Source organism: Nerophis ophidion, linkage group LG18, assembly GCF_033978795.1.
Source record: "Nerophis ophidion isolate RoL-2023_Sa linkage group LG18, RoL_Noph_v1.0, whole genome shotgun sequence".
Lineage (NCBI taxonomy): Eukaryota > Metazoa > Chordata > Actinopteri > Syngnathiformes > Syngnathidae > Nerophis > Nerophis ophidion.
The window spans coordinates 27,876,508-27,898,189 of NC_084628.1; the positions used below are offsets into that span (position 1 = coordinate 27,876,508).

A 21,682-nucleotide genomic window follows, 5' to 3' on the forward strand; every position below is an offset into this window, starting at 1 on the left:
TTCTTACCAGCATCACAATTGGGACAAAAGCGATGAACAAACGTCCAAATATGGATTATTTAAATATCTTAAATAAAATAATATTGATGGTTGTACAAAAGCCAAAAGCAGTGAAGTTGTCACATTGTGTAAATGGTAAATAAAAAGAGAATACAATGATTTGCAAATAATTTTTAACTTATATTCAATTGAATTGACTGCAAAGACAAAATATTCAATGTTCACACTGAGAACAACATTTTTTTTTTGCAAATAATCATTAACTTAGAATTTAATGGCAGCAACACATTGCAAACAAGTTGTCACAGGGGCATTTTTACCACTGTGTTACATGGCCTTTCCTTTTAACAACACTCAGTAAACGTTTGGGAACTGAGGAGACACATTTTTGAAGTGGAATTCTTACCCATTTTGGCTTTATGTACAGCTTAAGTTGTTCAACAGTCTCCCTTTTGCTATTTTAGGCTTCATAATGCACCACACATTTTCAATTGAAAACACGTCTGGCCTACCCGTGTCTTTCTTGCTGAAATAAGCAGCAGCGTCCATGATAACGTTGTTTGGATGGCAACATATGTTGCTCCAAAACCTGTATGGACCTTTCAGCATTAATGGTGCCTTCACAGATGTGTAAGTTACCCATGCCTTGGCCACTAATGCACCCCCATACCATCACAGATGCTGGCTTTTTAACTTTGCACCTAAACAATCTGGATGGTTTTATTACTCTTTGATCCAGGGGACACGACTCCCAGTTTCCCAAAAAATTGGAATATGGACTCGTCAGACCACCGAACACTTTTCCACTTTGCATAAGTCCATCTTAGATGAGCTCGGGTCCAGCAAAGCCAAAGGCGTTTCTGGGTGTTGTTGATAAATGGCTTTGGCTTTGCATAATATAGTTTTAATTTGCACTTACAGATGTAGCGACCAACTGTAGTTACTGACAGTGGTTTTCTGAAGTGTTCCTGATCCCATGTGGTGATATCCTTTACACACTGATGTCACTTTTTGATGCAATACCGCCTCGGGGATCGAAAGTCTTTAATATCATCGCTTCCGTGCAGTGATTTCTCCAGATTCTCTGAACCTTTTGATGATATTACAGATCGAAATCCCTAAATACTTTGCAATATCTCGTTGAGAAATGTTGTTCTTGAACAATTTGCTCAGGAATTTTTTCAAAAAGTGGTGACCTTCGTCCCATCCTTGTTTGTGAATGACTGAGCATTTCATGGAAGCTGCTTTTTATACTTAATCATGGCACCCACCTGTTCCCAATTAGCCTGCTCACCTGTGGGATGTTGGATGAGCATTCCTCAACTTTCTCAGTCTTTTTTGCCACTTGTGCCAGCTTTTTTGAAACATGTCACAGGCATCAATTTCCAAATGAGCTAATATTTTCAACAACAAAAAAGAAGTTTCTCAGTTCGAATGTTAAATATCTTAAAGACCTACTGAAATGAGATGTTCTCATTTAAACGGGGATAGCAGGTCCATTCTATGTGTCATACTTGATCATTTCGCCATATTTTTGCTGAAAGGATTTAGTAGAGAACATCCACGATAAAGTTCGCAACTTTCGGTCCAAAGAGAAATGCCTTGCCTCTACCGGAAGTCGCAGACGATGACGTCACCTGTTGAGGCCTCCTCACAACCTCACATTGTTTTTAATGGGAGCTGTCACGCCAAATTTCTTCCCCCCTACAAAAACCTTCCCCCCTCCATTTACTTCCGGGGTCATGATTAATACAGACATTTTGTTAACGCTATATTATAAAAATATAACGGTATACTATACAAATACAGACGTTTTGTTAACGCTATATTATAAAAAAATAAAATAAAAATAAAAAATTACAAACACAAGCTATGGGATGACACATTTACTTTCGGGGTCACGTTTCCTCTCGTTTCCTCTTACGTCATCCCATAGCTTGTGTTTGTAAATATTTTTTTTCATTTTTAAAAATGTGTTTTATAATATAGCGTTAACAAAACGTCTGTATTTTTAGAATATAACGTTAAGAAAACATTTGTTTTAATCATGACCCTGGAAGTAAATGGGGGGGAATGTTTTTGTAGAGGGAAGAAATTTGGCGTGACAGAGCCTCCAACAAAAAGAACTATTCGGATTGAGAAAATGACAATTTCCCCATTAATTTGAGCGAGGATGAAAGATTTGTGTTTGAGGATGTTGATAGTGACGGACTAGAAAAAACCCCCCCAAAAAACGCGATTGCATTGGGACGGATTCAGATGTTTTTAGACACATTTACTAGGATAATTCTGGTAAATCCCTTATCTTTCTATTGTGTTGCTAGTGTTTTAGTGAGTTTAACAGTACCTGATAGTCGGAGGGGTGTGTCCACTAGTGTCTTGACGCCAGTGTCTCAGGTAAGTCGACGGCAGATTTATGGACGGCACAAGCTCAGCTGATCTCCGGTAAGAAGCGACTTTTTACCACAATTTTCTCACCGAAACCTGCTGGTTGACATTCAGTCGGGATCCATGTTCGCTTGACCGCTCTTATCCTTAGTAAAGCTTCACCTCTGGGAATTTTAAACAAGGAATCACCTTGTGTTTGTGTGGCTAAAGGCCAAAGCTTCCCAACTCCATCTTTCTACTTTGACTTCTCCAATATTAATTGAACAAATTGCAAAAGATTCAGCAACACAGATCTCCAAAATACTGTGTAATTATGCCGTTAAAGCAGACGACTTTCAGCTGTGTTTGTGTGTGCAGCGCCCATATTTCCTAAAAACCTGTGACGTCACGCGTACACGTCATCATTGCACGACGTTTTCAAGAAGAAACTCGGGGGAAATTTAAAATTGTAATTTAGTAAACTAAAAAGGCCGTATTGGCATGTGTTGCAATGTTAATATTTCATCATTGATATATAAACTATCAGACTGCGTGGTGGGTAGTAGTGGGTTTCAGTAGGCCTTTAAAGTGAAGCGGTCTATAAATAGAAAATGGGAAACATCAAGTGTGATCTCTGAATGGAAAGAAGTCTGTTGATGCTTCAGGTCGTCCTGTGCAACCAGGTCTGATTTATCAGGAAGCCGAGTGCGTTCGCGGCTCTTCACGGGCTCGTTCATCTGGAGGATATTGTGGAGGGAAAATATTTTCATAACCGGCTGAAATTGTACATTTAAGCGGGATTAAGGGGAGCGCGCACACATTTCTCATCCCCTCCACCGGGCTAAAACAACATCTGGCCCACGTTAGTCGCGTCCTGTGTAATTATTTTCATTTGTCACTTTGCCGTCCGAGCGTGTAGCGGTCGTAAAACGTCTTTTTCTACCGCGAGCGCCGCTTTATGTTGACACAAAAGGCTAAACGCTCCCGCACAGCGCAGGTGAAGGCAGCACACAGTTCGTCATGGAAGGAACATGAAAATGTCCCCGAAAGCCTGGTGATTTATCATATGTGAATATTAAAAGCTGGCCTGGCCAAAATATCAAGTATATCACAGGAGGCGATGAATGCGGCGCGTATTTATCACTCACTTCATCACCTGACAAGCAAAACATAACAGTACAGGCTGAAAAAACATTTTCAGTTACAACCTTTATAGATGTTTTGTTTCGTGGCGGCCATGTTTTTCAACCGGTCTTACTTAAATTTGGCAGTCTGCTTAAAGGCCTACTGAAACCCACTACTACCCACCACGCAGTCTGATAGTTTATATATCAATGATGAAATATTAACATTGCAACACATGCCAATACAGCTTTTTTAGTTTACTAAATTGCAATTTTTAATTTCCCGGTGTTTTTTTCTTGAAAATGTCGTGTAATGATGACGTGTACGCAAGACGTCACGGGTTAATAGGAAGTATGTGCGCTGCACACACACACAGTGAAAAGTCGTCTGCTTTAACGGCATAATTACACAGTATTTTGGAGATCTGTGTTGCTGAATCTTTTGCAATTTGTTCAATTTATATTGGAGAAGTCAAAGTAGAAATATGGAGTTGGGAAGCTTTAACCTTTAGCCACACAAACACACAGTGATTCCTTGTTTAAATTTCCTGGAGGTGAAACTTTATTATGGATCACGACGGAATGTCAACCAGCAGTTTTCAGTGAGAAAATTGTGGTAAAAAGTCGCTTCTTACCGGAGAAAAGCTGAGCGTGTGCCGTCCATAAAGCTGCCGTCGACTTCCCTGAGACATTGCAGTCAAGACACCTGTGGCCACACCCCTCCATCTATCAGGTACTATTTAACTCACTAAAACACTAGCAACACAATAGAAATATAAGGGATTTCCCAGAATTATCCTAGTAAATGTCTCTAAAAACATCGGAATCCGTCCCAATGCAATCGCTTTTTTGTTATTTTTTTACTTATTTTGTTTTCCATCCATCCATCCATCCATCTTCTTCCGCTTATCCGAGGTCGGGTCGCGGGGGTAACAGCCTAAGCAGGGAAACCCAGACTTCCCTCTCCCCGACCACTTCGTCTAGCTCTTCCCGGGGATCCCGAGGCGTTCCTAGGCCAGCCGGCTTGTTTTGTTTTGTCATTTTTTTTTTTATAGTCAGTCGCTATCAATATCATTAACCACGAATCTTTCATCCTTGCTCAAATTAATGGGGAAATTGTCGTTTTCTCGGTCCGAATAGCACTTTTTGTTGGAGGCTCCCATTAAAAACAATGTGAATATGTGAGGAGCCATCAAACATGTGACGTCATTGTCTGCAAGTTCCGGTAGAGGCAGGGATTTTCTCTTAGCACCGAAAGTTGCAAACTTTATGGTGGATGTTGTCTACTAAATCCTTTCAGCAAAAATATGGCAATATCGCGAAATGATCAAGTATGACACATAGAATGGACCTACTATCCCCGTTTAAATAAGAAAATCTCATTTCATTAGGCCTTTAAGGTGTGTACTAAGTTTGGTGGTGATCGGGCGTCACTGGCTAAATTTGCAGTGTGTGTTTTGGGGAGCAAATAGAGCTTGTGGGAGTAAACATATTTGATTAATCATGGGAAGGTGTCAAACTTTGGTGTTTACTAGAGATGTCCGATAATGGCTTTTTTGCCGATATCCCATATTGTCCAACTCTTGGTAAATGGTAAATGGGTTATACAAACCCTGTTTCCATATGAGTTGGGAAATTGTGTTAGATGTACATTGGGGCAAAAAATTATTTAGTCAGCCACCGATTGTGCAAGTTCTCCCACTTAAAATGATGACAGAGGTCTGTAATTTTCATCATAGGTACACTTCAACTGTGAGAGACAGAATGTGAAAATAGAATACAGGAATTTTAAAGAATTTATTTGTAAATTGTAGTGGAAAACAAGTATTTGGTCAACCATTCAAAGCTCTCACTGATGGAAGGAGGTTTTGGCTCACGATACATGGCCCCATTCATTCTTTCCTTAACACGGATCAATCGTCCTGTCCCCTTAGCAGAAAAACAGCCCCAAAGCATGATGTTTCCACCCCCATGCTTCACAGTAGTTATGGTGTTCTTGGGATGCAACTCAGTATTCTTCTTCCTCCAAACACGTTGAGTTGAGTTCATACCAAAATGGATACATGGATGATACAGCAGAGGATTGGGAGAATGTCATCTGGTCAGATGAAACCAAAATAGAACTTTTTGGTATATACTCAACTCGTCGTGTATGGAGGAAGAAAAATACAAATGTTGCACTTTTTATGTGTAGAAGAAAGGTTTTGTCATTTTATTTAATCCAAGCAACAACTTGAGGCAGTTTAATGTGGATTAACGTGGGCAGAATGATTATGGTGTCCCCAATGTTAAAAGGATAAAGCCGTTGTTTACAAATTTGGTAAATAAATAACCAAAAAATGTATATTTTGTTGTTTTCTTACTGTACCGAAAATTAACCGAACCGTGACCTCTAAACCGAGGTACGTACCGAACCGAAATCTTTGAGTACCGTTACATCCCTAGTGAATGAATACACTTTTAAATGTTTTCACCTGATCAAAAAGTAGATTTATGGCACCACCTATGGTTTGTCATCTAAATGCTTTATAATGCATGCTAGCAGACATGCAATACACATATCTTCAAAGTTTTATGATCATTAGACAAATAATGAATGATTTATGGAGAATTAGTTGTCGTTACAAGGATGTTTTATTGATGGCAGCCATGTTTTTCAACGAATCTTGCTCAATTTTGACACACGTGCTTGTCAGTCCCTTAAAGGCCTACTGAAATTAGATGTTCTTATTCAAACGGGGATAGCAGGTCCATTCTATGTGTCATACTTGATCATTTTGCAATATTGCCATATTTTTGCTGAAAGGATTTAGTAGAGAACATCCACGATAAAGTTCGCAACTTTTGGTCGCTAATAAAAAAGCCTTGCCTGTACCGGAAGTAGCAGACGATGTGCACGTGACGTCACCGTTGTGAGGGCTCCTCACATCCTCACATTGTTTATAATGTGAGCCACCAGCAGTAAGAGCAATTCGGACAGAGAAAGCGACGATTTCCCCATTAATTTGAGCGAGGATGAAAGATTTGTGGATGACGAAAGTTAGATTGGAGCTCTAAAAAAAAAAAGTTGACGGCTCCAGACGGCGGCAGTGGGGGAATTTCAGATGTAATTAGACACATTTACTAGGAAAATTCTGGAAAATCCCTTATCTGCTTATTGTGTTAATAGAGTTTTAGTGAGATTGTAAAGTCATACCTGAAAGTCGGATGGCTGCGGTGAACGCAGTATCTCTGAGAGAAGCCGAGGAGCCAAGATCACAGCTGCCTGTTTGAGCTGCAGGATGAGGTCAAGGAATCCACTGAAGACTCCAGTAAGAGCCGACTTAGTATCACAATTTTCCCATCCAAAAACTTGCTGGTTGACGTAGAAAAACATGTTCGCGTGACCGCTCTGTTAAAGCTTCACAACAAACAAAGAAACACTGGCTGTGTTTCGGTGCTAAAGACAGCTGCAATACACCGCTTTCCACCAACAGCATTCTTATTTATAGTCTCCATTATTAATTGAACAAATTGCAAAAGATTCAGCAACACAGATGTCCAAAATACTGTGTAATTATGCAATGAAAAGAGACTACTTTTAGCCGTAAGTGGTGCTGGGCTAATATGTCCCCTCCAACCAATTACGTCACAAACACGCATCATCATACACGTCATCATTCCGCGACGTTTTCAACAGGAAACTCCGCGGGAAATGTAAAATTGTAATTTAGTAAACTAAAAAGGCCGTATTGGCATGTGTTGCAATGTTAATATTTCATCAATGATATATAAACTATCAGACTGCGTGGTGGGTAGTAGTGGGTTTCAGTAGGCCTTTAAAGGTGTGCAGTAATTTTGGTGGGGATCCGACTAAACATGTAAAAGTTACAGTGTCTTTACTTTATAATAGGCGTCAAACCTTAGTGTTTAATAACAGCGCCGCCGAGTGTTTTATTGTTCAGAAAAATAATAACAGAATAAACACAGCAGTTTTGCATGCTTTTTACACATTTTTGTGCTTTTGTGTGCAATGCTTCAGGAATAGAAGAGTATGTTAAGTGAATGAATACACTTAAATGTTTTCACCTGATCAAAAAGGAGATTAATGGCGCCACCTGTGGTTTGTGATTAAAATGCTTTATAATGCATGCTAGCAGACATGTAGTACTTATATCCTCAAAGTTGTATGATCATCAGAGCAGTGTTTTTCAAACTTTTTTTTGAGCCAAGGCACATCCATCCATCCATCCATTTTCTACCGCTTATTCCCTTTCGGGGTCGCGGGGGGCGCTGGCGCCTATCTCAGCTACAATCGGGCGGAACATTTTTTTCATTAAAAAAATATGAAAAAGCAAAACAGTAGCGGTGTAACGGTACGTGTATTTGTATTGAACTGTTTCGGTACGGGGATTTCGGTTCGGCTCGGAGGTGTACCGAACGAATATCCACACGGACATATTAAGTAGCTTACCTCACGTGTAAGCAATGCACACCGAGATACAGCACACGGCATGCTAGCAATGACTAGGCTACGATACACTGACCATACCTCCTCTTTTCACCGGATATGTCCTCTTTTGTGGGGCTGTCCGGGTGGAGTTTCTTAAATGCCTCAAATGTCTGGCATTTTAAATTAGGGTAGCTTATATGTTCAATGCACGTTCAGGGTTAAGAAGGGGTTAAAAACAAAACAAATTGTGCACGCAGCAGCATTCGTGTGGAAGGGGCAGAGACAGAGAGAGCGAGAGAGTCGCCAGGCTCTGCTTTTTCCCATAGATTTATCAGATTTTATTGTTTATCATATACAGCAGGGGTGTCAAAAGTGTGCCCCGGAAGCCATTTGCGGCCCACAGCTAATGTTTTAAAGGCCTACAGCACATTCTAAAAATACTATTAAAATAAACAAAAACATAAACAAAAGTGAAATAAAAAAGCTTAAAAGCTAAATGTTATTTAGAAAAAGTTGCAACGTTGACTAATAAAACAAAGCTGTTTTTTTCGTTCAAACTGTCATTGCTCAAAACATAATATTGAATCAAAATCAATGTTATTATGAATTATTGACCTATCCAAGTTTCCGATTACTTCACATCAAATATTCCCCTAGGAAAAATATTTTTGGTGGAAGATTTTGCAAATTTGGTAAATAAATAACCCAAAAATTAATATTTTGTTGTTTTCTTACTGTACCGAAAATGAACCGGACCCTGACCTCTAAACCGAGGTACGTACCGAACCGAAATGTTTGTGTATCGTTACACCCCTACAAAAAAGGCTAAAAAATATAACTCCAATAGGTTGTCATGCCTTATTTCGGGTGTGTTGTTGTTTCCTGTGTAGTGCTTTAGTTCCTGTCTTGCGCTGTTATTTTGGTGACCCTTCCTGTTTGGTTGGTAGAAGCTTCAAGCCTTCCTTTACGTGCCATTGCCCGCACCTGCTTTGTTTTCGTGATCAAGACTACTTCAGGGCCTACTGAAATGAGATTTTCTTGTTTAAACGGGGATAGCAGGTCCATTCTATGTGTCATACTTGATCATTTCGCGATGTTGCCATATTTTTGCTGAAAGGATTTAGTAAAGAACATCGACGATAAAGTTTGCAAATTTAGGTCGCTAATAAAAAAGCCTTGCCTTTACCAGAAGTAGCAGACGATGTGTGCGTGACGTCACGGGTTGTAGAGCTCCTCACATTCTCACATTGTTTATAATCATAGCCACCAGCAGCAATAGCGATTCCGACCGAGAAAGCGACAATTTCCCCATTAATTTGAACGAGGATGAAAGATTCGTGGATGAGGATAGTGAGAGTGAAGGAGTAGAAGAAAAAAAAGGCGATTGCAGATTGAGATTAAATAGTACCTAAAGTCGGAGGGGTGTGGCCACGGGTGTGTTGACGCTAGAGTCTCTGAGGGAAGTCACGCTGCTGGAAGCTCCGCTGATGTCGCCGGTAAGAACAAACCTATTACCACAATTTTCTCACCGAAAACTGCCGGTTGACATGTAGTCGGGATCCATGTTCGCTTGACCGCTCTGAACCATAGTAAAGCTTCGCCTTCGGGAATTTTAAACAAGGAAACAATGACTGTGTTTGTCTGGCTAAAGGCTAAAAGCTTCCCACCTCCATTTTTCTACTTTGACTTCTCCATTATCAATTGAACAAATTGCAAAAGATTCAGCAACACAGATGTCCAGAATACTGTGTAATTATGCTATTAAAGCAGACTACTTATAGCTCGGATCGGGCTGGAAAATAATGTCCGCTACAACCCGAGACGCCAAACGCACGCGTCATCATACGAGTCATCATACCGCGACGTTTTCAATACGACACTTCGCGGGAAATTTAAAATTGCAATTTAGTAAACTATGTTAATATTCAATCATTGATATATAAACTTTCAGACCGCGTGGTCGGTAGTAGTGCCGGGTTTCAGTAGGCCTTTAAGTTGTGCGTAAGCTATCCTTCTTTGTGGGGGCATTGTTGATTGTCATGTCATGGACGGATGCACTTTGTGGACACCATCTTCGTAAGTTTTTGCTGTCGTCCAGCATTCTGTTATTGTTTACTTTGTAGCCAGTTCAGTTTTACTTTTGTTTGGCATAGCCAACCCTATGAGTCATTGCATTTTTTTAACAGGACTTGCCTTTTGTTAATTTTTGGTATAAGCGTTACATACCTTTTTTACACCGCACACTGTCTCCTGCGGTGCTCTGCGTATTGGGATCACAACAAACCATTCTGACTTCTGCAAAGCAATGATCTACCTGCTGCCACCTACTTATGTGGAGTATTACATGGTTACCCTGCCGAGCTCTACACAGCACAGGCACTAGACAACGGCACCTTACTATAATTATTGATTTGCAAACAAATATTTTTTGGACCATTTAGGTGAGGTCGCATAATTTCCCACACCACTCCAGACAATATCTCACGGCACAGTGGTTGAAAAACACTGCATTAGACGAATGATGAATGAGTTATGGAGAATCAGGTGTCACATAGCACAGGCAAGTTGTGTGTACAGTAGGAGTACAGTAGAAGTTACACTAACTGAGACGATGTATTTACCCCCAAATCTCCTGTTATCCCAGGTTAAGTTCCCCGTGAAGTTGTATTCGCGTCAGTTACAACACTACCGCTCTTTATTCCATCTGATCCTCAATAAAGAGTCTTTGGGGTTTTTTTTTTGGTTTTTTTCTTGTATTCCCGAGTTTGCACCCTGAGACCTTTTCATCTGGTAGCAATCTCCTGTGAGCCGTCTCAGCCGCCACAAGGCCGATCCATCAGCCGCTGTCATGTGCCGCGCCGCCCTCTGAAAACTGCTAGTGTTCGAGTCCAATGTGGAAAAAAGTTCATTTGTGCTTAATTGCCTTTTTTGGAAGGAATTGCACCGGCTTACAACACTTAGTGCTCAGGGGGAGATTTAAAATATAAAAAAACAGCATGTTTTGGTTCAAATGTGCTGATTGTGTTACTACATGGCAGGTAGGATTTAATTACTTTCCTTTTAAATGTTGCGTGTTAGCGCTAATGTAGAAAATGCATAACAGATTAAATGCAACACAAACAAGGTGTTGTGTGAGGACTGATAAACTCGTGTTGCTAGCCCAGAATGGTGTTAAAATGTAGCTATGCAAGTGTTGTAAACCTAGAATGATGCTAAAATGTAATGTTAGCATGTAGCACACATATCTATGCAAGTGTTGTAAACCTCGGATAATGCTAAAATGCAATGATAGCATGTAGCTCACATAGCTATGCAAGTGTTGTAAACCTAGAATGATGCTAAAATGTAATGTTAGCATGTAGCACACATAGCTATGCAAGTGTTGTAAACCTCGGATAATGCTAAAATGCAATGATAGCATGTAGCTCACATAGCTATGCAAGTGTTGTAAACCTATAATGATGCTAAAATGTAATGTTAGCATGCAGCTCACATAGCTATGCTAGTGTTGTAAACCTCGGATGATGCTAAAATGTAATGTTAGCATGCATCTCACTTAGCTATGCTAGTGTTGTAAACCTCGGATGATGCTAAAATGTGAGGTTGGCATGCAGCTCACATAGCTATGCTAGTGTTGTGAACCTCAGATGATGCTAAAATGTAATGTTGGCATGTAGCTCACATAGCTATGCTAGTGTTGTAAACCTAGACTGATGCTAAAATATAATGTTAGCATGAAGCTCACATAGCTATGCAAGTGTTGTAAACCTAGACTGATGCTAAAATATAATGTTAGAATGCAGCTCACATCGCTATGCTAGTGTTGTAAACATTGAATGATGCTGAAATGTAATGTTAGCATGTAGCTCATATAGCTATGCTAGTGTTGTAAACCTATACTGATGCTAAAATGTAATGTTAGCAAGCAGCTCACTTAGCTATGCTAGTGTTGTAAACCTCGGATGATGCTAAAATATAATGTTGGCATGTAGCTCACATAGCTATGCTAGTGTTGTTAACCTAGAATGATGCTAAAATGCAATGTTGGCATGTAGCTCACATAGCTATGCTAGTGTTGTAAACCTAGAATGATGCTAAAATGTAACGTTAGCATGCAACTCACTTAGCTATGTTAGTGTTGTAAACCAAGAATGATGCCAAAATGTAATGTTAGCATGCAGCTCACATAGCTATGCTCGTGTTGTGAACTTAGATTGATTCTAAAATGTAATGTTAGCATGCAGCTCACATAGTTATTCTAGTGCTGTAAACTTAGATTGATGCTCAAATACAATGTTAACATGTAGCTCACATAGCTATGCTAGAGTTGCTAACCTAGTATTTGGTTAAAATGTAATGTTAACATGTAGCTCACATAGCTACGCCAGAGTTGCTAACGTCGAATTAGGTTAAAATGTATTGTTCACATGTAGCTCACATAGCTATGCTACTGTTGCTAACTTATAATTATGTTGAAATGTAATGCTAGCAGGTAGCCCAGGTAGCTATCCTAGTGTTACTGACTGGCTATTAAGTACAAATGCAATGATAGCCTGTAGCTTACATAGCTTATGCTAGTGTGCTAACCAGACATGACGTTAAAATGTAATGTTAGCGTGTAGCACACCTGGCTATGGTAATCTTGCTCAGGTTTATGTCTTCTTGTCCCGCTAACCCCTTAGCACCACTTGTCCATGTGGAGCGTGTCCACAGGGGACGTTCACTGGCGTCAACTCATCCCGGCTCATCACTCTTGTTGGTGCTTCTCATTTCAAGTGGCTTGAGGTGGACACCTCTCATTTCCTGCGCGGGCACACATCCCGCGCCTCTTAATCCTTCCTTTCGACCTTGGGGCTGCAGGCTTGTCCTCCGTTAATATTACATCTGATCCCAGGTTTTACTCCTCAAAGTGCAGCGGATATGATTTGTCTTGTGAGCCAGTGTGGGACTTGTTACTGCTGAGCACCCCGTCTTGGAGGCACTTAGCGGGACTTCAAGGCACAATTATTAGAAAGGAATCAGTCGCACGTGTGAGTTAGCAACTCTTACATCGCTACGTCAGCTACATGCTAACATAACAGTTTAGCGTCATGCTTGTTTAGTAAAATTCTTTGGTCCACAGGGATTCATTTATTTTTACACTCGGTTAAAGGTTTGACTGTAGCTTGAGTTGTTAGAATCGGAGTTTAAAATTCAGTATAATAAATAAATGAATAAAAACTGTGTGTGTATATATATATATATATATATATATATATATATTAGGGGTGTAACGGTACACAAAAATTTCGGTTCGGTACGTACCTCGGTTTAGAGGTCACGGTTCGGTTCATTTTCAGTACAGTAAGAAAACAACAAAATATAAATTTTATAGTTACTTATTTACCAAATTTGTAAACAATGGCTTTATCCTTTTAACATTGGGAACACTATAATCATTCTGCCCACGTTAATCCACATTAAACTGCCTCAAGTTGTTGCTTTGATTAAATAAAATGACACAACTTTTCTTCTACATACAAAAAGTGCAACATTAAACAGTTTCAAGTCAACTCATCATGCTTAATTTATCACAGCATTCGGAAAGCCTGTCGTTGATTTTTATTATGTAAATGTAATATTTGTATCAATATGTGATAGCAGGGATACACGTACCGTTACACACCTAGTATATATATATATATATATATATATATATATATATATATATATATATATGACTATCTCTGCTACAATCGGGCGGAAGGCGGGATACACCTTGGACCAGTCCGTGTATATGTATATATATATATATATATATATATATATATATATATATATATATACTGTATATATGTACATATATTTATATATACATACACAGACTATACAGTATGTATGTATGTATATATATATATATTATATATATATATATATATATATATATATATATATATATATATATATATATATATATATATATATATATATAAGAGGCTATATTATCCCTACAAACCTGTTTTTTTATTTTATTTGTATATACAGTATATATATATATATATATATATATGTGTGTGTGCATATATGAGTGTGTGTATATATGTGTTTGTATTTGTGTATGTATGTGTGTATGTATACATATGTGTGTATATATGTAGTGTATATTAAGTGTACATAGGTATATATATTTATATGTGTATATATATGTATGTATAAATGTGCATATATGTATGAGTATGTGTATATGTGTATACATATATGTATGTATATATGTGTATATATGTACATATATGTGGATATATAAATGTGTATATATATGCGTGTGTATATACGTGTGTATGTATGTATATATGTGTGTATATATGTATATACGTATATATATCTATGTATGTGTATATATGTATATACATATATATAGCTATGTATGTGTATATATGTACAAAAATGTATATATGGATGTATGTATATATTTATACATACATACAGTATATAAAATAGACTCATAGTGCTAAAGTAAATATGCTAAATGAATACAATGAAACATGTGATAGGGAGGCTGTGTTGTACAGAGAACATGTAAAATCAACATCAGGAGGGCACCAAGTCCCCAAGGCTGGTCCCGCTGGCACCGAGGGGCCAATCTTGGACAAATATTGTTGTGCAGTCTGGCCAGAAGTGCTGGACTAACTCAAGGCGACGTCCACCTCGCCACAGACCCCACGTCCACTCCCAACATGCACAAAGCGCCTAAAGACCGGGGCTTTTGGGACCCTGCAGGATCCCCGGGGACCCGATAGGGTTCTGCAGAACTTCCCTTCTCGCTTACACGCCCGGGGGACTTTGGCGTCTGCTTCACAAACGGGCTCCACCAGGACCAGGGCACAGGAAGCAGGGCAGAGGAAGCAGGGAGCCGTGAACGCTATAGACGGGCCAAGCTAACGGGGTTAAAGGTCACAGCGAGCATTGCGCAATATGAGCAGAAGTGGGTTCAGTCGCCAAATATTTGGAGTAATATGACTCAAGTAGAAGTAAAAAGTATTTGAGTACGAGGAAGTATTCTGTGTAAAAACTGCTCAGGTTCTGAATAACTGAGTACATTTTATTTATTTAGTAGATCTTTTTAGTGATACTTTCACTACAACATGCGACCCAATATGACAGCAGTCAAGTTAGTAATAATTTATTTTGTCATTTAATACTAATATGTCTTTCTCGCAGAATTGTTGTTTGCTATGCTAGTGTTGTAAACCTAGAAAGATGCTAAAATGTGATGTTAGCATGTAGCTCACATAGCTATGTTAGTATTGTAAACCGAGAATGATGCTAAAATGTAATGTTAGCATGTAGCTCACATAGCTATGCAAGTGTTGTAAACCTAGAAAGATGCTAAAATGTGATGTTAGCATGTAGCTCACATAGCTATGTTAGTATTGTAAACCGAGAATGATGCTAAAATGTAATGTTAGCATAAAGCTCACATAGCTATGCAAGTGTTGTAAACCTAGTTTGATGCTAAAATGTAATGTTAGCATGTAGGTCACATTGCTATGCTAGTGTTGTAAATCGCGAATGATGCTAAAATATAATAGCATAAAACTCACATAGCTATGTTAGTGTTGTAAACCAAGAATGATGCTAAAAAGTAATATTAGCATGCAGCTAACATAGCTATGCTCGTGTTGTGAACCTAGATTGATTCTAAAACGTAATGTTAGCATGCAGCTCACATAGTTATGCTCGTGTTGTGAACCTAGATTGATTCTAAAATGTAATGTTAGCATGCAGCTCACATAGTTATTCTAGTGTTGTAAACCTAGATTGATGCTAAAATGTAATGTTAGCATGCAGTTCCGATAGCTATGCTAGTGTTGTACACCGAGAATGAGGCTAAAATGTAATGTTAGCATGTAAGTCACGTAGCTATGCTAGTGTTGTAAACCTATAATGATGCTAAAAAGTAATGTTAGCATGGAGCTCACATAGCTATGCTCGTGTTTTAAACCTAGATTAATGCTAAAAACTAATGTTAGCATGGAGCTCACATAGCTATGCTCGTGTTGTTAACCTGAATTAATGTTAAAATGTAATGTTAGCATGCAGCTCACATAGCTATGCAAGTGTTGTAAACCTATAATGAGACTAAAATGTAATGTTAGCGTGTAGCTCAATTCGCTATGCTAGTGTTGCTAACTTAACATGAAGGTAAAATCCAATGTTCGTATGTAACTCACAAAGCTATGCCAGTGTTGCTACCCTAGTGTGATGTTAAAATGGGATGTTAGCATGTAGCTCACATTACTAAGCTAGTGTTGCTAGCCTAGCATCATGTTAAAATGTGACGTTCCCATGCATCTCTCTTAACTATGCTAGTGTTGCTAACCTAGCATCATGTTAAAATCCAAGCTTTGCTACGCTAACGTCATATATGATACTTTTTCCGCTGAAGAAAGAGTTTCAGTATAAAAATGGATAAAGTATTGCTTGTTAGAGTTGTAGTCAAACATTGCATTAGCATTAAAGTTACATATACACAGTAGTGTTTAATAAAAGTACTTTTAAAAACAAACCCAAAATCCTGTGCAATATTGTTTATTTTTAAAAGGTGACTTTTATTGTCTTGCCATCCTGACTGAACTCGGTCACCATCTGAGAAAATCTCAGCGTCAGCAGAAAATAATTAGCAGGCCTAATTTGTCCCCGACAATGGAGGTCCCACATTCCTGTCCAATGCGCTAGTGACTCCACAGCGTGCCAACGTGAAGAATGTGACTCTCTCAATGAGAACTTGTTTGGTTCCGAGGTGAAGGTCCGGCCGTTCCCACAGTACCCATGCTGGTTCCTTCCTGACCACCATTCGCCGTGCTAACAGTTAGCACACTGCTAAGTTAGCGTCAAAACATAATACAAACAAACTGAGCTATGAAGCTAGTATGCAAAAAGTCCTATGCTAACATGCTAACTATAGCATGTTTACAGTGAGTATTAGTGAAATACCAAAATGATACTAAGGTGTGTCTGCTAAATTACATGAAAAAGCTAGCATGCTAACAAGTTGAAATGTTAACTGTACCAAAATGTTTTACTCTGACGTGTGTACCTTGAAAATGGGGTTTAAAAAGCCAGCCTGTTGGTGTTAGCATGCATCAAATACTAAAATATGACTGAGGTGTATATCTACAAATTAGCTCTAAAAAAAGTTAGCATACTAACTTTAGCATGCTAAAAGGTATCATACGACAAGTAACAAAATGTTTGAAGTTGACATGTATACTGTACCTGCTAAACTAGCCAAAAAATATATATAGCAAGCTAATGTTGACGTGGTGAAATGCTAACTAACATGCGTAAAGTACTAAAATATGTAAATCTGAGGTGTTTGCCTGCTACCCTGCTACTGTTAGCACACATCAAATACTAAAATATGACTGAGATGTATATCTACAAATAAAATAAAGTTAGCATACTAACGTTAGCATGCTAAAAGGTATCATACGACAAGTAACAAAATGTTTGAAGTTGACATGTATACTGTACCTGCTAAACTAGCCAATAAAAATATATAGCAAGCTAATGTTGACGTGCTAAAATGCTAACTAACATGCGTAAAGTAGTGAAGTGAAGTGAATTATATTTATATAGCGCTTTTCTCTAGTGACTCAAAGCGCTTTACATAGTGAAACCCAATATCTAAGTTACATTTAAACCAGTGTGGGTGGCACTGGGAGTAGGTGGGTAAAGTGTCTTGCCCAAGGACACAACGCCAGTGACTAGGATGGCGGAAGCGGGAATTGAACCTGCAACCCTCAAGTTGCTGGCACGGCCACTCTACCAACCGAGCTATGCCGGCCGCATATCATTCGACAAGTAACAAAATGTTTGAAGTTGACATGTATACCGTACCTGCTAAACTAGCTAATAAAAATATAAAGCAAGCTGATGTTGACGTGCTAAAATGCTAACATGCGTAAAGTACTAAAATATATAACTCTGAGGTGTGTGCCTGATACCCTGCTAATGTTAGCATACGTCAAATACTAAAATATGACTGAGGTGTATATTTACAAAAAAAAAACAGTTATCATGCTAATGTTAGCATGCTAACAGATGTCATTCGACAAGTAACAAAAAGTTTGACGTTGACATGTATAGCGTATCTGCTAAACTAGCTAAAAAATATATACAACAAGCTAATGTTGACATGCTGAAATGCTAACTAACATGCGTAAAGTACTAAAATATATAACTCTGAGGTGTGTGCCTGCTACCCTGCTACTGTTAGAAAGCATCAATTACTAAACTATGACTGAGGTGTATATTTACAAAATAAAAAAACAGTTAGCATGCTAACAGGTATCATTTGACAAGCAACAAAATGTTTGACGTTAACATGTATACTGTACCTGCTAAACTAGCCAATAAAAATATATAGCAAGCTAATGTTGACGTGCTAAAATGCTAACGAACATACGTAAAGATAAAGTACTAAAATATGTAACTCTGAGGTGGGTGCCTGCTACCCTGCTAATGTTAGCATGCGTCAAATACTAAAATATGACTGAAGTGTATATATCTACAAAATAAAAAAACAATTAGCATTGTAACGTTAGCATGCTAACAGGTATCATTGGACAAGCAACAAAATGTTTGACGTTGACAAGTATACTGTACCTGCTAAACTAGCTAATAAAAATAGAGCAAGCTAATGTTGGTGTGCTGAAATGCTAACTAACATATGTAAAGTACTAAAATATGTAAATCTGAGGTGTGTGCCTGATACCCTGCTAATGTTAGCATGCATCAAATACTAAAATATGACTGAGGTGTATATTTACAAAAAAAAACAGTTAGCATGCTAACGTTAGCATGCTAACAGGTATCATTGGACAAGCAACAAAATGTTTGACCTGCTAAATAAGGTCAAAACAGCTAATATGAAAATGCTAACGAAAATGAGCCCGGGGCCTCAAATGGGCGCCGAGCCACACTTTGAACACCGGAGCCCTTTCTCCCCAGCTGACTAGACACTGAGTGTTTACGCTTGTGGTCTGTCAAAGGTGTTAATCTGCGGACGACAGTTGTGAAAACACGGCTGTCGGTTGGCGAGCTTTGAGGCCCGGGTTCTAATCCTCCAGTTGGCCCCTGATTGAAAACCAACCCGCCCTTCATCATCACTATCATCATCATCACCAACCAAGAAGGACTCGACCTGAAAGTTGAAATCCATCCCTGCGCCAGGACCAGGGTCAGGGGTGGACCGAGGTCCAAGGAAAACAAAAGCCAGTCTCCTCTTTAAACCGTCGTCCAGGAATCTTAATCAGCTCTTCTCCATGTGGACCGAGGAGAGAGTCTTCCCAAAGTCTTTCATCTCGTTGTCATCTGGTTCCTGCGTTAGTCCGAGGAGGCGCTGGTCTCCCCGGGGGCAAATACTGTATGCAAAGCAGGTTTTGTACTCAGGACCCCGAGCCGCCAAAAAGTCCAGAGGAGGTCCACAGGGGGGACAAAAGAAAGTCCGTAGCACAGTCAGCTGGTGGAACTCTGACTTGAATCAGTCCCTGCGGGATCTCACTGGCCTAAAACGCTTCCAAGTTGCGGCAAGTTTTGGAATATTTTGGGTCTTATTTTGTTTTAAGTTGAATCAAACAATTTTTTTAAGGGTTTTTAACAAAGACTGCATTGATGTTATACTCTTTGTACGTCGCACTGACATCATAACAGACACTAGGTGGCAGTACAAGCACGTTCTCAAATTACTGCACCTTTCAATTCAGTAGTTTTCCGGACTATAGAGCGCCGGTATTTAAGCCACACCCACTTAAGTAAAAACCCCGTTTCCATATGAGTTGGGAAATTGTGTTAGATGTAAATATAAACAGAATACAATGATTTCCAAATCATTTTTAACCCATATTCAGTTGAATATGCTACAAAGACAACATATTTGATGTTCAAACTGATAAACATTTTTTTTTTTTTTTTGCAAATAATGATTAACTTTAGAATTTGATGCCAGCAACACGTGACAAAGAAGTTGGGAAAGGTGACAATAAATACTAATTAAGTTGAGGAATGCTCATCAAACACTTATTTGGAACATCCCACAGGTGTGCAGGCTAATTGGGAACAGGTGGGTGCCATGATTGGGTATAAAAGCAGCTTCCATGAAATGCTAAGTAATTCACAAACAAGGATGGGGTGAGGGTCACCACTTTGTAAGCAAATTGTCGAACAGTTTTAGAACAACCTTTCCCAACGAGCTATTGCAAGGAATTTAGGGATTTTACCATACACGGTCCTTAAAATCATCAAAAGGTTCAGAGAATCTGGAGAAATCACTGCACGTAAGCGAGGATATTATGGACCGTTGATCCCCCAGGCGGTACTGCATCAAAAACAGACATCAGTGTGTAAAGGATATCACCACATGGGCTCAGGAACACTTCATAAAACCACTGTCAATAACTACAGTTGGTCGCTACATCTGTAAGTGCATGTTAAAACTCTGCTATGCAAAGCAATATCCATTTATCAACAACACCCAGGAATGCCGCTGGCTTCACTGGGCCCTAGCTCATCTAAGATGGACTGATGCAAAGTGGAAAGGTGTTCTGTGGTCTGACGAGTCCACATTTCAAATTATATTTGGAAACTGTGGACGTGGTGTCCTCCGGAACAAAGAGGAAAATAATCATCCGGATTGGTATAGGCGCAAAGTTCAAAAGCCAGCATCGGTGATGGTATGAGGGTGTATTAGTGCCCAAGGCATGGGTAACTTACACATCTGTGAAGGCACCATTAATGCTGAAAGGTCCATACAGGTTTTGGAGCAACATATGTTGTCATCCAAGCAACGTTATCATGGACGCCCCTGCTTATTTCAGCAAGACAATGCTAAGCCATGTGTTACAACAGCGTGGTTTCGTAAAAAAAGAGTGCAGGTACTTTCCTGGCCCGCCTGCAGTCCAGACCTGTCTCCCTTGAAAATTTGTGGCGCATTATGAAGCGTAAAATACGACAGTGGAGACCCCGGACTGTTGAACGACTGAAGCTCTACATAAAACAAGAATGGGAAAGAATTCCACTTTCAAAGCTTCAACAATTAGTTTCCTCAGTTCCCAAACATTTATTGAGTGTTGTTAAAAGAAAAGGTGATGTAACACAGTGGTGAACATGCCCTTTCCCAACTACTTTGGCACGTGTTGCAGCCATGAAATAATTCTAAGTTAATTATTATTTGCAATAAAAAAATAAAGTTTATGATTTTGAACGTCAAATATCTTGTGTTTGTAGTCTATTCAACTGAATATGGGTTGAAAAGGATCTGCAAATCATTTTATTCCGTTTATACTTACATCTAACACAATTTCCCAAATCATATAGAAACAGGGTTTGTAAAGAACATTATATATATTAAGGGACGGCGTGGCGCAGTGGGAGAGTGGCCGTGCGCAACCCGAGGGGCCCTGGTTCAAATCCCACCAAGTACCAACCTCGTAACGTCCGTTGTGTCCTGAGCAAGACACTTCACCCTTGCTCCTGATGGGTGCTGGTTGGCGCCTTGCATGGCAGCTCCCTCCATCAGTGTGTGAATGTGTGTGTGAATGGGTAAATGTGGAAGTAGTGTCAAAGCGCTTTGAGTACCTTGAAGGTAGAAAAGCGCTATACAAGTACAACCCATTTATCATTTATATATATATATATAGACTATAAATCGCAGGTATATACGTTGTGAAATGAGTTATTTACACAGAAAGGTCTATTATAGGTTTCCAAATGGTGTCTC

General features: G+C 39.2%; 1 protein-coding gene across 2 annotated transcripts in view; it reads left to right on the forward strand.

Moving 5' to 3' along the window:
- The window catches only part of LOC133537053 (protocadherin-16-like), a 225,014-nt gene that overhangs the window by 97,942 nt on the left and 105,390 nt on the right, over positions 1 to 21,682 (forward strand). The gene's annotated exons all lie outside the window — the stretch shown is intronic.